Source organism: Salvelinus fontinalis, chromosome 18, assembly GCF_029448725.1.
Source record: "Salvelinus fontinalis isolate EN_2023a chromosome 18, ASM2944872v1, whole genome shotgun sequence".
Taxonomy (NCBI): Eukaryota; Metazoa; Chordata; class Actinopteri; order Salmoniformes; family Salmonidae; genus Salvelinus; species Salvelinus fontinalis.
Genome location: NC_074682.1, coordinates 6033283 through 6046162, shown reverse-complemented (window position 1 = coordinate 6046162; position 12880 = coordinate 6033283).

Genomic DNA, 12880 nt, shown 5'->3' with positions numbered 1-12880 from the left:
ATTGCTGTACAATACGATCTTGTTGCCGTCTGGTGCACATTCACAATCATAAATCAACACTGCAGAGCTCTCCCTGTCCTCTGCCGTGCCTTGGTTGTATTACTGCCAATTATATGTGGAAATGTGCATGTACACCCTGGCCCATCTACTGTTGCTAGCCCCAATTCTGACTTGAGCTCTGATATCTGCTTCACTGATTTCTGCTCTCGTAAAAGCCTGGGTTTTCTGCACGTTAACACGAGAAGCGTATTACCTAAAATGGATCAATTGAAAGTGTGGGTTCACAGCTACAATCCAGATATGTTGGTCATTACTGAGACGTGGTTAAGGGAGAGTGTTTTGAATACTGATGTTAACCTTTCTGGTTATAACCTTTTTCAGCAAGACAGATCTTCCAAAGGTGGGGGAGTGGCAATCTTTACCAAGGATCACCTTCAGTGCTCAGTTGTCTCCACCAAGTCTGTCCCCAAACAATTTGATTTGCTGGTTTTAAGCATTAAACTTTGACTGTTGCTGGGTGCTATCGTCCTCCATCAGAACTGGCCTGTATCCTTACCTGCCCTAAGCTCTCTCCTGGCCCTTTACACTAAGTCTGAATTTGTCCTGCCAGGTGACCTAAACTGAGACATGCTTAAACCACCTGACCAATCCCACATGGTATGACTCCAAACACCCAGAAAAGGCTACTCTCCTCGATGTTATACTCGCAAATAATCCTGATAGGTATCAGTCTGGTATTTTCTGTAATGAGCTTAGTGATCACTGTTTTACAGCCTGTGTTCGTAATGGCTGCTCAGTGAAACGACCTGTCCTGGTTTGTCATAGACGCTTGCTAACAAACTTTAATGAGCAAGTCTTCCTTCATGATCTGGCTTCTGTCAAATGGTATAGAATCAGCTTGATCCCCTCTGTCGAAGAAGCTTGGACCTTCTTTTTTTGATATTTTAGTGGTATTGTTAACAAACACGCCCCCATAAAGAAAATTATCATTAAAAACAGGTTCAGCCCCTGGTTCGACCATGATCTTGCAGAGTTACTCCACCTCTAGAATTACATTTGGAAAAAGGCTCAGCATATGCATGCATACTCAGGCTGACTGGCTCTCGTTCAGACAAATGAGAAATAAGTGCACTCAGACTATCCGGAAGGCCAAAGTTAGTTACTTTAAGGAGCTGTTCTCTCTCTGTGGGTCTAACCCCAAGACGTTCTGGAAAACGGTTAAAGACCTGGAGAATAATCCCTCCTCCTCACAGCTGCCCATGTCCCTTAATGTTGATGATGTGGTTGTTACTGACAAGAAGCACATGGCTGAGCTCTTTAATCAAAACTTCATTAAGTCAGGATTCTTATTTGACTCAGCCACCCCTTCTAATGCGACTAGCTCTGACGTTCCTCCCTCTTTCCACTACCCGAGGTGCTAAAGGAGCTCCTTTAAACTTGAACCCCCCCAAAAATCTGGGTCAGACCCTTTCTTCTTTAAGGTTGCTGCCCCTATCATCGCCAAGCTTATCTCTGACCTTTTAACCTGTCTCTCCTCTCTGGGGAGGTTCCCATTGCTTGGAAGGCAGCCACGGTTCGTCCTTTATTTAAAGGGGGAGATCAAGCGGATCCTAACTGTTATAGGCCTATTTCTATTTTACATTTTATTTTACATATGAATAAAAAATAGATGCCCTGAAAGTATGTTTTCACACTCCAGAGTTAATACTTCTTGAAGCACATTTGGCAACAATTACAGATGTGAATCATTTTGAATAAGATTCTACCAACTTTGTGTAACAGTATTGCTTCTGTCCTTCTCCTTGCCCCAATCTTGGCTCGAACCAGGGACCCTCTGAACACATCGACAACAGTCACCCTTGAAGCATCGTTACTTATCGCTACGCAAAAACTGCAGGCCTTGCAGAGCTAGGGAAACAACTACTTCAAGGTCTCAGAGCAAGTACGTCACCGATTGAAATGCTACTAGCTAGCAATTTTACGCCGGTTACATTTGCACAACTCTTAGTGCAACATATTTCCATTGTTTTTGTCAAAATCACTCAAGCTCAGTAAATTTGGTTGGAAATCATTGCTGGACGGCAATATTCAGACCTTGTCTCTGATTTTCAAGCAGATTTAAGTCAGGACTGAGACTGGAAAGGATCTGTGCACAGTCAACAGCCAAACAAGAACTTCTCTGAAAGAGGTTCAAAACCTTTATGAAGTAAGACATGATTCAAATATTTGAAAGAGACTGTGCAAAACTAGTTTTATCCATTTAGGGGACCCCTTAGGCTTGACAGCATCCCCAAAGGCATACGTTCTATATAGCCTCTTTAAACATCAAACTTGTTCAGCACATCAACATGCATTCATACTGTGTTCAATGCAAATTAAAGTCAAGAAGGGATCACAGGGTGCATGCTGTGACTGGGTGGTTGCATGTCACCCTGGTAGCAGTGACATCGGATGCCCTCTGTACTGGGGTAAAAAACCCTGGTGAGGAGGTTGTGCCATGTCATGTCAGAGGCCCTTGTTTTATAGCAGTCTGTAGCTCACTCATCGTGTGAAACTGTACAATTGTACAAATCGGACAGTGTGGAAATCAGATCGGCTCTAAGGTAAATTAACTGTTTTATATTAGAATGGGTAAATAAATATTTTGGGGGTAAATTGTTCATGCTTGAGCTCTATGCTTATCTTGTTTCCACTACAGATACAGTACATACAGTGCCTTCGGAAAGCATTCAGACCCCATTACTTTACCCACATTTTGTTATATTACAGCTTTATTCAAAATAAAAATAAAAAATACCTTATTTACATAAGTATTCAGGCACTTTGCTATGAGATTCAAATTGAGCTCAGGTGCATACTGTTTCCATGGATCATCCTTGAGATATTTCTACAACTTGATTGGAGTCCACCTGTGGTAAATTCAATTGATCAGACAGGATTTGGGAAGGCACACCTGTCTATATAAGGTCCCACAGTTGACAGTGCATGAGCAAAAACCAAGCCATGAGGTCGAAGGAATTGTCTGTAGAGCTCCAAGACAGCATTGTGTCGAGGAACAGATCTGGGGAAGGGTACCTTAATTTTCTGCAGCATTGAAGGTCCCCAAGAATACAGTGGCCTCCATCATTCTTAAATGGAAGAAGTTTGGAACCGCCAAGACTCTTCCTAGAACTAGCCGCCCAGCCAAACTGAGCATTCGGGAAGGTGGGGAGGTGACCAAGAACCCGATGGTAACTCTGACAGAACTCTAGAGTTCATCGGTGGAGATGGGAGAACCTTCCAGAAGGACAACCATCTCTGAGGCACTCCACCAATCAGGCCTTTATGGTAGAGTGGCCAGACGGAAGCCACTCCTCAGTAAATACTCTCACAACATGAGAAACAAGATTCTCTGGGTCTGATGAAACCAAGGTTTAACTATTTGGCCTGAATGCCAAGCACCATGTCTGGAGGAAACCTGGCACCATCCCCACGGTGAAGCATGGTGGTGGCAGCATTATGGTGTGGGGATGTTTTTCAGTGGCAGGGACTGGGAGACTAGTCGGGATCAAGGGAAAGATGAATGGACCAAAGTACATAGAGATCCTTGATAAAAACCTGCTCCAGAGCGCTCAGGTCCTCAGACTGTGGCGAAGGTTCACCTTCCAACAGGACAACGACCCTAAGTACACAGTCAAGACAATACAGGAGTGGCTTTGGGACAAGTCTCTGAATGTCCTTGAGTGGCCCAGCCAGAGCCCGGACTTGAACCCGATCTAATATCTCTGGAAAGACCTGAAAATAGCTGTGCAGTGACGCCCCCAATCCAACCTGACAGAGCTTAAGAGGTACTGCAGAGAAGAATGGGATAAACTCCCCAAATACTGGTGTGCCAAGCTTGTGGTGTCATACCCAAGAAGAATCTATGCTGTAATCGCTGCCAAAGGTGCTCCAACAAAGTACTGAGTAAAGGGTCTGAATACTGTAATATTTCAGTTTAACATTTTTTAAACCTGTTTTTGCTTGTCAATATGGGGTATTGTGTGCATATTGATGAGTGAATTAAAAATAAATAGAATAAGGCTGTAACGTAACAAAATGTGGAAAAAGTCAAGGGGTCTGAATACTTTCCGAAGGCACTGTACTTCAATGACTTTCATAACACATTTGAACAGTGGCAAAGATTTGAACAATCGTAAAGTATAATTTTATTTACATGCAATGGTACTTAAACAGGTGCAGTAGAGTATGTTACTTGATGATAATGTTGATGCCATTCATATACTATTATAAACGCACGACTTACCTGTTATAGTCAACCGATTGGCCTTTTCTTCAGCCTAATGACAAAAATAATTGAGGATTTTTTTTTTTAAACCTCTGAAATCATTTTTTTTTTTATGTGAGGGGGTGGGTATCATTTAACTCTACATTAAATTACTTCACCAATGGATAGAGCAGCTTGCTACGGAGCGGGCAAGCTGTGTACATGCATTGGACAGACTAGTTTAGGGTGCGACTGAAACACTGTGGGTTAGGAAAGCGCTGGGCATGAAGCGCTGGGCATCTTGAAATGACATGCATTATCTGAATTAGGCTCACAGAATTATACCTATGGAGGAGTGGCTTCTATGAAGGAACTGAGGGAATCCAAATTGATGTTTGGTGTCAATTTGACCAATATTCATCAATCCATGACGGGAGAGAAGTCATAACTTGTTACTGAATGGATTTTGGTAAGAAACTTGGCTTGCTGACCATAGACACCAATCGCGTAACGTTAGCTAGGTGTTAGTATGGATAGTACACACATTTTGATTGGTTTACAGTTTAGCACTCTGCAGTGTTTGCCTGACCAGCTATCGACCATAAAAGTATTTATAAAAAATGTTCAAGAACTGACTTTACCAACAAATGGAAATAAATATGCACGATGTAAAAACCAGCTCCTTCCTCGAGATAGATTGATCATCTCGAAAACAAAAGCATATCGTTTTCTATGGACCACTAGTACATTTATTAGCTATTTTGCATTAGCTGCAATTTATTTTAGCCACAACTTGCTAAGACAATATAAACTAACTCTTCGCAGAGAGTAAGATGCACAAACTAGTGTTATTATAAAACGCTTGTGGATTTATGTTAAGGAAAGCGGGATAGTGATAATAAACATATTGTTGCATCTGCTGCACTGATCATGCAGACTGAAGAGATCGGTGTTCGAGCAACCATGACTGCGCTCCTTGAGTGACAGGGGCGGGGCTTGGTTAGAAGGAGATTGGGTGCACCCGATTAGAACCACCCGTAGCACGCGCTCCAGCAGGTATATCTCACTGGTCATCCCCAAAACCAACACCTACTTTGGCCGCCTTTCCTTCCAGTTCTCTGCTGCCAGTGACTGGAACGAATTGCAAAAATCGCTGAAGCTGGAGACTTATATTTCCCTCACTAACTTTAAACATCAGCTATCTGAGCAGCTAACCAATCGCTGCAACTGTCCATAGTCCATCTGTAAATAGCCCACCTGTAATGGCTGTCGTCTTCCTCCTCGTCTGAGCAGGAGAAGTTCGAAGGATCAGAGGACCAATGCGCAGCAAGTGTCCATCACGTTTATTATCAAACATAAACTGAACACTAAGAAATACAAAACAACAAAGGTGAACATAAACGAAACCGAAACAGTTCTATCTGGTGCAGACACACAAAGACTGAAGACAACCACCCACAAAACCCAACACAAAACAGGCTACCTAAATATGGTTCCCAATCAGGGACAACAATTGACAGCTGCCTCTGATTGAGAACCATATCAGGCCAAACACAGAAATAGCAAAACATAGAAATACAAACATAGACTGCCCACCCCAACTCACTCCCTGACCATACTAAATAAAGACAAAACAAAGGAAATAAAGGTCAGAACGTGACACCACCCAATCTACCTACCTCGTCCCCATTTTGTTCTGATTTACTCTTCTGCTCATTTATCACTCCAGTGTTAATCTGCTAAATTGTAATTACTTCGCTACTATGGCCCATTTATTGCCTACCTCCTCACGCCATTTGCACACACTGTATATAGACTTTCTTTTTCTCCTATTGTGTTATTGACTGCACGCTTGTTTATTCCATGTGTAACTCTGTGTTGTTGTTTCGTGTCACACTGCTTTCCTTTATCTTGGCCAGGTCGCAGTTGTAAATGATAACTTGTTCTCAACTAGCTTACCTGGTTAAATAAAGGTGAAATAAATAAATAAAATAAAAAGACTACAATGACCCCATTAAAAGGAGGAAATGACCATGTATTATGTGGCATGTATTATATACCTATAATAAATCTCTGAATTCCCTCTCGTTCTTGCTGGTGGATTTTACGTACCCGGCCAATGTCAGCAACGGCAGCAGAGACCTGAAAGGCAAGCTGCTGAAACACAACCCTCTCCACAGGCTCCCTATCCAGGGTGTCCTGACCCATCCCTGGGTGGAGGAGAACTCTACCGAGACGCCAACCGCCATGTCACACAGACCTGAGCAAAGCAAATGAGGACTGAGATCCTACTAGGGTAGGGTTGAGCAAATTAGGAACTCCTAGGTTGCGTCTAAAATGGAAACATATTCCCTTTATAGGGCTCTACTTTTGAACAGGGCCCATAGTGTCCTAAATAGCGAATAGGGTGCCCTTTGGGATGCACCCCAACGAACTGTCCTACACATTACTGTGACCAGTGTCTTGTTCATTAGGGCACGCAACAGAACATGTTTCAATGTATTTTATTACGTTTGGTGACTAATGAACCAACCCATGCTTAATGCTTGACTTCCATACTGCTCACCATGCTATGAAATGAATGTGTCGTCATCAGTCATCTTCATGCCCTTGTAATGTCTGCCGCCTTTTACTTTTCTATGGCATTTTGTCTTTGTGAAACATTTTACTGTTTGTAGAATTGAGAATTTTATCAAAATCCCTGTCATTACTCCATTCAATAAATGTTGAATTTAAATCTTGTAGCAATGTTCATGAGGTATAAATATGTGTCATTTGTTATTGCTTTGAGTTATCCTAATCTATATCTAATGCACAGGTGCTCTGAATGACAACAGTACATATTGTTAAAATACAGTAAGCAAACCAAACTGTATAAACAATCATCCAATACACAAATGGAAGTATAGTGGACTGTTTTCCACCTGTCACTGCAATATCCTTTATTGCCACTAGATGGGTCCCATTCATTTGGATGAAGAAGCAATGAATCAACATGTTGATTTATGGGAGAAATAAAGAATTTGTTTTAACTTCATTTTCATGTGGCTACTTGGTGCGTACATTTGTCACGCAATTCCAATGTAATTTCATTTACTATGAAACACGAACTGTGATTGGTGTTTAAACATAGGTCTAGTAATAAATTCACCTGCGTCTCAGTTGTAGGCTAGAGCTTCTTACAGTTATAGACCTATGGTATGCACTTCTTGTGCCTGGTCGACACAAATGTTTCTCAAGTGAAAAAAAATGTGCCTGAAAACGAATCTTCTCTCGTTGAATGACAAACACTCAATTGAATAATCCCGTCCACAGCTCCCACTCCTACGAGTAATACTGTTGACCAATCACCGACGAAGGGGCTTCGATTTGCTTCACGGGAAAAAAAATGTGTGCATTAAAAAAAAAACGAAGACCAAAACAAACAACGTCATATGCATGAACTGTTTTGACTGGGCAGCATACGGTAAGCTTTATACACGTGTCCAGCTGTCAATATCGTGTTAAAATGGGTTGCTAATTCAACACTTAATTTTGGACAATCCAGCTGGTTGAGCATGTGTCAGGAGAATTAAGTGGTTGGCACTGGTCCAAAAATGTGAATGGTTGTAACGTCAATCTCCCTGTCTATAATGATTGGTTGATTTGATTGCAGCCTACCTGGTGCAATCAGTCATATCACCACTGGGATGTAAATGTCAATAGTTGACGGTAATAAAGCCTAGTTTATCTGAATTTTCACTGGTAAATTCAGAGCACCGTCTGTCATACAGTACCAGTCAAAAGTTTAGACATATCTACTGATTCCAGGGTTTTTCTTTATTTTTACTTTCTACATTGTAGAATAATAGTGAAGACATCAAAGTTATGAAGTAACACATATGGAATCATGTAGTAACCAAAAAAGTGTTAAACAAATCAAAATATATTTGAGATTCTTCAAACTAGCCACCCTTTGCCTTGATGACAGCTTTGCACACTCTTGGCATTCTCTCAAACAGCTTCATGAGGTAGTCACCTGGAATGCATTTCAATTAATAGGTGTACCTTGTTAAAAGTTAATTTGTGGAATTTCTTTCCTTCTTAATGCGTTTGAGTCAATCAGTTGGGTTGTGCCATGGTAGGGGTGGTATACAGAAGATAGCCCTATTTGGTAAAAGACCAAGTCCGTATTATGACAAGAACAGCTCAAATAAGCAAAGAGAAACAACAGTCCATCATTACTTTAAGATATGAAGGTCAGTCAATCCGGAACATTTCAAGAACTTTTCAAGTGCAGTCGCAAAAACCATCAAGCGCTATGATGAAACTGGCTCTCATGAGGACCACCACAGGAAAGGAAGACCCAGAGTTACCTCCGCTGCAGAGGATAAGTTCATTAGAGATACCAGCCTCAGAAATCACAGCCCAAATGAATAGTTCACAGAGTTCAAGTAACAGACACATCTCAACATCAACTGTTCAGAGGAGACGTGAATCCGGCCTTCATGGACGAATTGAGGCAAAGAAATCACTAGTAAAGGGTGCTTGGGCCAAGAAACATGAGCAATGGACATTAGACCGGTGGACATCTGTCCTTTCGTCTGATGAGTCCAAATTTGAGATTTTTGGTTCCAACTGCCGTGTCTTTGTGAGACGCATATATTATGTGTTATTTCATAGATTTCATATCTTCACTATTATTCTACAATGTAGAAAATAGTAAGGATAAAGAAAAACCCTTGAATGAGTAGGTACGTCCAAACTTTTGACTGGTACTCAAGCTCAAATAGTCAGACAGCAATGCCTTTTTTGGTCTCATCTTTTCTATTTTATAACCTCATCCTCTTTAGTTGCCGAATTTCAGACACAGAGAGGGCTAATAGAATGTGCAAATTGGGTGGAGGTTGTCACCTATGCTCCCTCTCCGGCCTCTAGGTCACCAGGCTGCTCGTTAAGGCGCACACCTGTCACCATCGGTACGTGCATAATGACATTCACCTGGACTCCATCACCTCCTAGATTACCTGCCCTATATATGTGTAACGGATGTGAAATGGCTAGCTAGTTAGCGGGTACGCGCTAGTAGCATTTCAATCAGTTACGTCACTTGCTCTGAGACTTAAGTAGTGTTGCCCCTTGCTTTGCAAGGGCCGTGGCTTTTGTGGAGCGATGGGTAACGCTGCTTCGTGGGTGACTGTTGTCGATGTGTGCAGAGGGTCCCTGGTTCGCGCCCGTGTCGGGGCGAGGGGACGGTTTAAAGTTATACTGTTACATTGGTGCCGTGACCCGGATCACTGGTTGCTGCGGAAAAGGAGGAGGTTGAAAGGGGGGTGAGTGTAACGGATGTGAAATGGCTAGCTAGTTAGCGGGTACGCGCTAGTAGCATTTCAATCAGTTACGTCACTTGCTCTGAGACTTAAGTAGTGTTGCCCCTTGCTTTGCAAGGGCCGTGGCTTTTGTGGAGCGATGGGTAACGCTGCTTCGTGGGTGACTGTTGTCGATGTGTGCAGAGGGTCCCTGGTTCGCGCCCGTGTCGGGGCGAGGGGACGGTTTAAAGTTATACTGTTACATATGCCACTCCCCTTGATTCCTTCCCCAGGTGTCATTGTTTCTGTTTCTTGTCTGTGCATTGTTCGTGGTTTGTATTATGTTACATTTATTTATTAAAACCACACTTCCTGAACTTGCGTCCCGACTCTCAGTGCACTCGTTACAGAGGTAAGCAGCTTCTGTAGACTTCTGCAGAATGCAGTTTTATAAGCATAGGCCTGTCCCACTAATAAAAATCTTTATCAACAGATTATGAACTGTAATGAGATAGACTGTGCAGGTCCTTTCAAATAAATAAACTACAGTCCAGATGTTTTTTCTGAACACAAATCCACATGTTCAGTGAACAGGCAGGCTTATCTGCTTGTGCCCACAGCAAGAATCTGGCAAATAGCATACCGTCTGTTAGCCTAAAACTTATTTCCATATACATGATGATGAACCAAAGTGGACAAGTTCTACAAGCTTCACATACCTTCAACTATTAGCCTATACCAGGTGTCTTCAACCTTCTCTTGACCTGGGAGTTTCCCTGGGACCCCCGCCCAGGGAAACTGGCAACACAGGAACCCCCATCATATGTTTGAAAAATAAAATGCACATTTCTTATCAGGTGCATGATAATGGAAAGGAGAAATAATCAAAATTAAAAAATGACTATATTTGCTAGATTTTCATTATTTTCACATCCCCCAAATGTACTGAAAAAAAATATAAACGCAACATGTAAAGTGTTGGTCCCATGTTTCATGAGCTAAAATAAAAGACCCCAGAAATCTCCATACGCACAAAAAGCTTATTTCTCTCAAATTGTGTGCACAAATGTTTTACATCCCTGTTAGTGAGCATTTCTTCAAGATAATCCATTTTATTTTTGACAAGATAATCTGTCCACCTAACAGGTGTGGCAAATCAAGCAGCTGATTAAACAGCATGATCATTACACAGGTGCACCTTGTACTGGGGAAAATAAAAGGCCACTCTAAATGGGCATTTTTGTGACACAACACAATGCCACAGATGTCTGAAGTTTTGAGGTAGGGTACAATTGGCATGCTGACAGCAGGAATACCCATCAGAGCTGTTCCCATGCAATTTAATGTTAATTTCTCTACCATATTTCTCTACCATCTTCGTTACAGAATTTGGCAGTACATCCAACCGACCTCACAATCGCAGACCACTTTTAATCACGCCAGCCCAGGACCTCCACATCTGGACAGCTGATGAAACTTTGGCTTTGCAAAGCAAAGAATTTCAGCACAAACTGTCAAGAAAGGTCTCAAGGAAGGTAATCTGCATTCTCGGCGTCCTCACAAGGGTCTTGATCTGACAGCAGTTCGACATTGTAACCGACTTCAGCGGGCAAATGCTCACCTTCGATGGTCACGCTAAATAAATGTGCTTGTGATGGATAAATCCCGGTTTCAACTGTACTGGGCAGACATGTGTATGGCGTCGTGTGGGTGACGTTGTGAACAGAATGCCCCATGGTGGCGGTGGGGTTATCGTATGGGCAGGCATAAGCTACGGACAACGAACTGGATGGCTACTGTTTTGTAATCAACGACCCGACTTTGCTATTTTGTAATTATTGTGTTGTCTATTTATACTCTATTTTCCCGAAATACATTATTATTATTACATATTATTTCTTAATACCGACAAGAACTCTGGAACGTCAGATCGCCAGTTACTTACCCCAATTACGGCTTCTATTTCGACTCCCTGGGCTCTCTCTGTAATTCCAACCCAATTTTTGGGCTGCCCAAGAGGAAACGCCGGCATTACATAGACAAGATAGATCCTGGTGAGATTAAGGCAAAGGGAAAACTGGCCACCTCTTCCCTCCATTCTACTGGCTAATGTACAGTCACTTGATAATAAGATGGATGACCTCCGATCACGGATTTGCTACCAACGGGGGGGACTGCAATATTCTTTGCTTTTCAGAAACATGGCTCTCAGACAAGATACTGCTATCCAACTCGATGGATTCTCCCTTCACAGGGTTGATAGGACAGTGGAGTCTTGGAAATCGAGGGGGAGGGGTTTACCTCTTCTTGGAATACCTGATGGTCAAATGCCGGCCCTTCTACCTCTCGAGTCAGTTTTCAGCTCTTAATGTGATTGCTGTATACATTCCACCTCAGGACAATAAAAATAACAAGCTGGCGCTTATGAACTGTACAAGGCTATAAACAAGCGGGAAACCCTTCACCCAGAGGCTGACTTTCTGGTTGCCGGTGTCACTACGCCCAACTTCCATCAACACGTCTCCAATGCCACTCAGGGGGATAAAGTCCTAGACCACTGCTACAAGGCCCTCCCTCGTCCGCCATTCGGCAAATCAGATCATGACTCCTGATTGCAAGCAGAATCTGAAACAGGAAGTACCTGCGATTCGCTCCGTTGAGAAATGGTCACCAGAATCAGAGGGTATACAGGACTGCTTTGCTAGCGCTGATTGGAATAAGTTTAGAGACTCCGCCGATAACGTTGATGAGCTAGCCACCTCTGTCACCGGCTTCATTAGAAAATGTATCGGTGATGTTATACCCACAGTGATTGTTTGCTGTTTCTCCAATCAAAAGCCCTGGATTAACACAGAGGTTGGCACTAAACTAAAGAGCAGGGCTATCGCACACAGAGCTATCATAGACAACCCTGATGCTACGTCCGAAGACAGGAATAAGTACAAGAAGGCCCGCTAGGACCTCCACAGAGTCATCAAATGAGCAAAAGGACAATATAAGGTGGCTATAGTCCATTATGGATTACAAAGGAAGACCCAGACATGATCTGCCCAACGATGCCTCTCTACCAGAATCAACGCATTTTATGCATGCTTTGACAACAACAACAACGAGTCACGTGAGGCCGATGTGAAAATTGTGTTTTAATCAGGTCAAAATCCGCAAGGCCGCTGTAACGCTCGTCATCGGTGGAAGGAAGCGGGGACCAAAGAGCAGCGTGGAAAGTGTTCATGATATTTATTACAAGAAACACTCAAACAGAAATAACAAATCCAAAAACGAAAGCGAACAGTTCCGTCAGGCACAGACACTAAACAGAAAATAACACCCCACAAAACTCAAACGG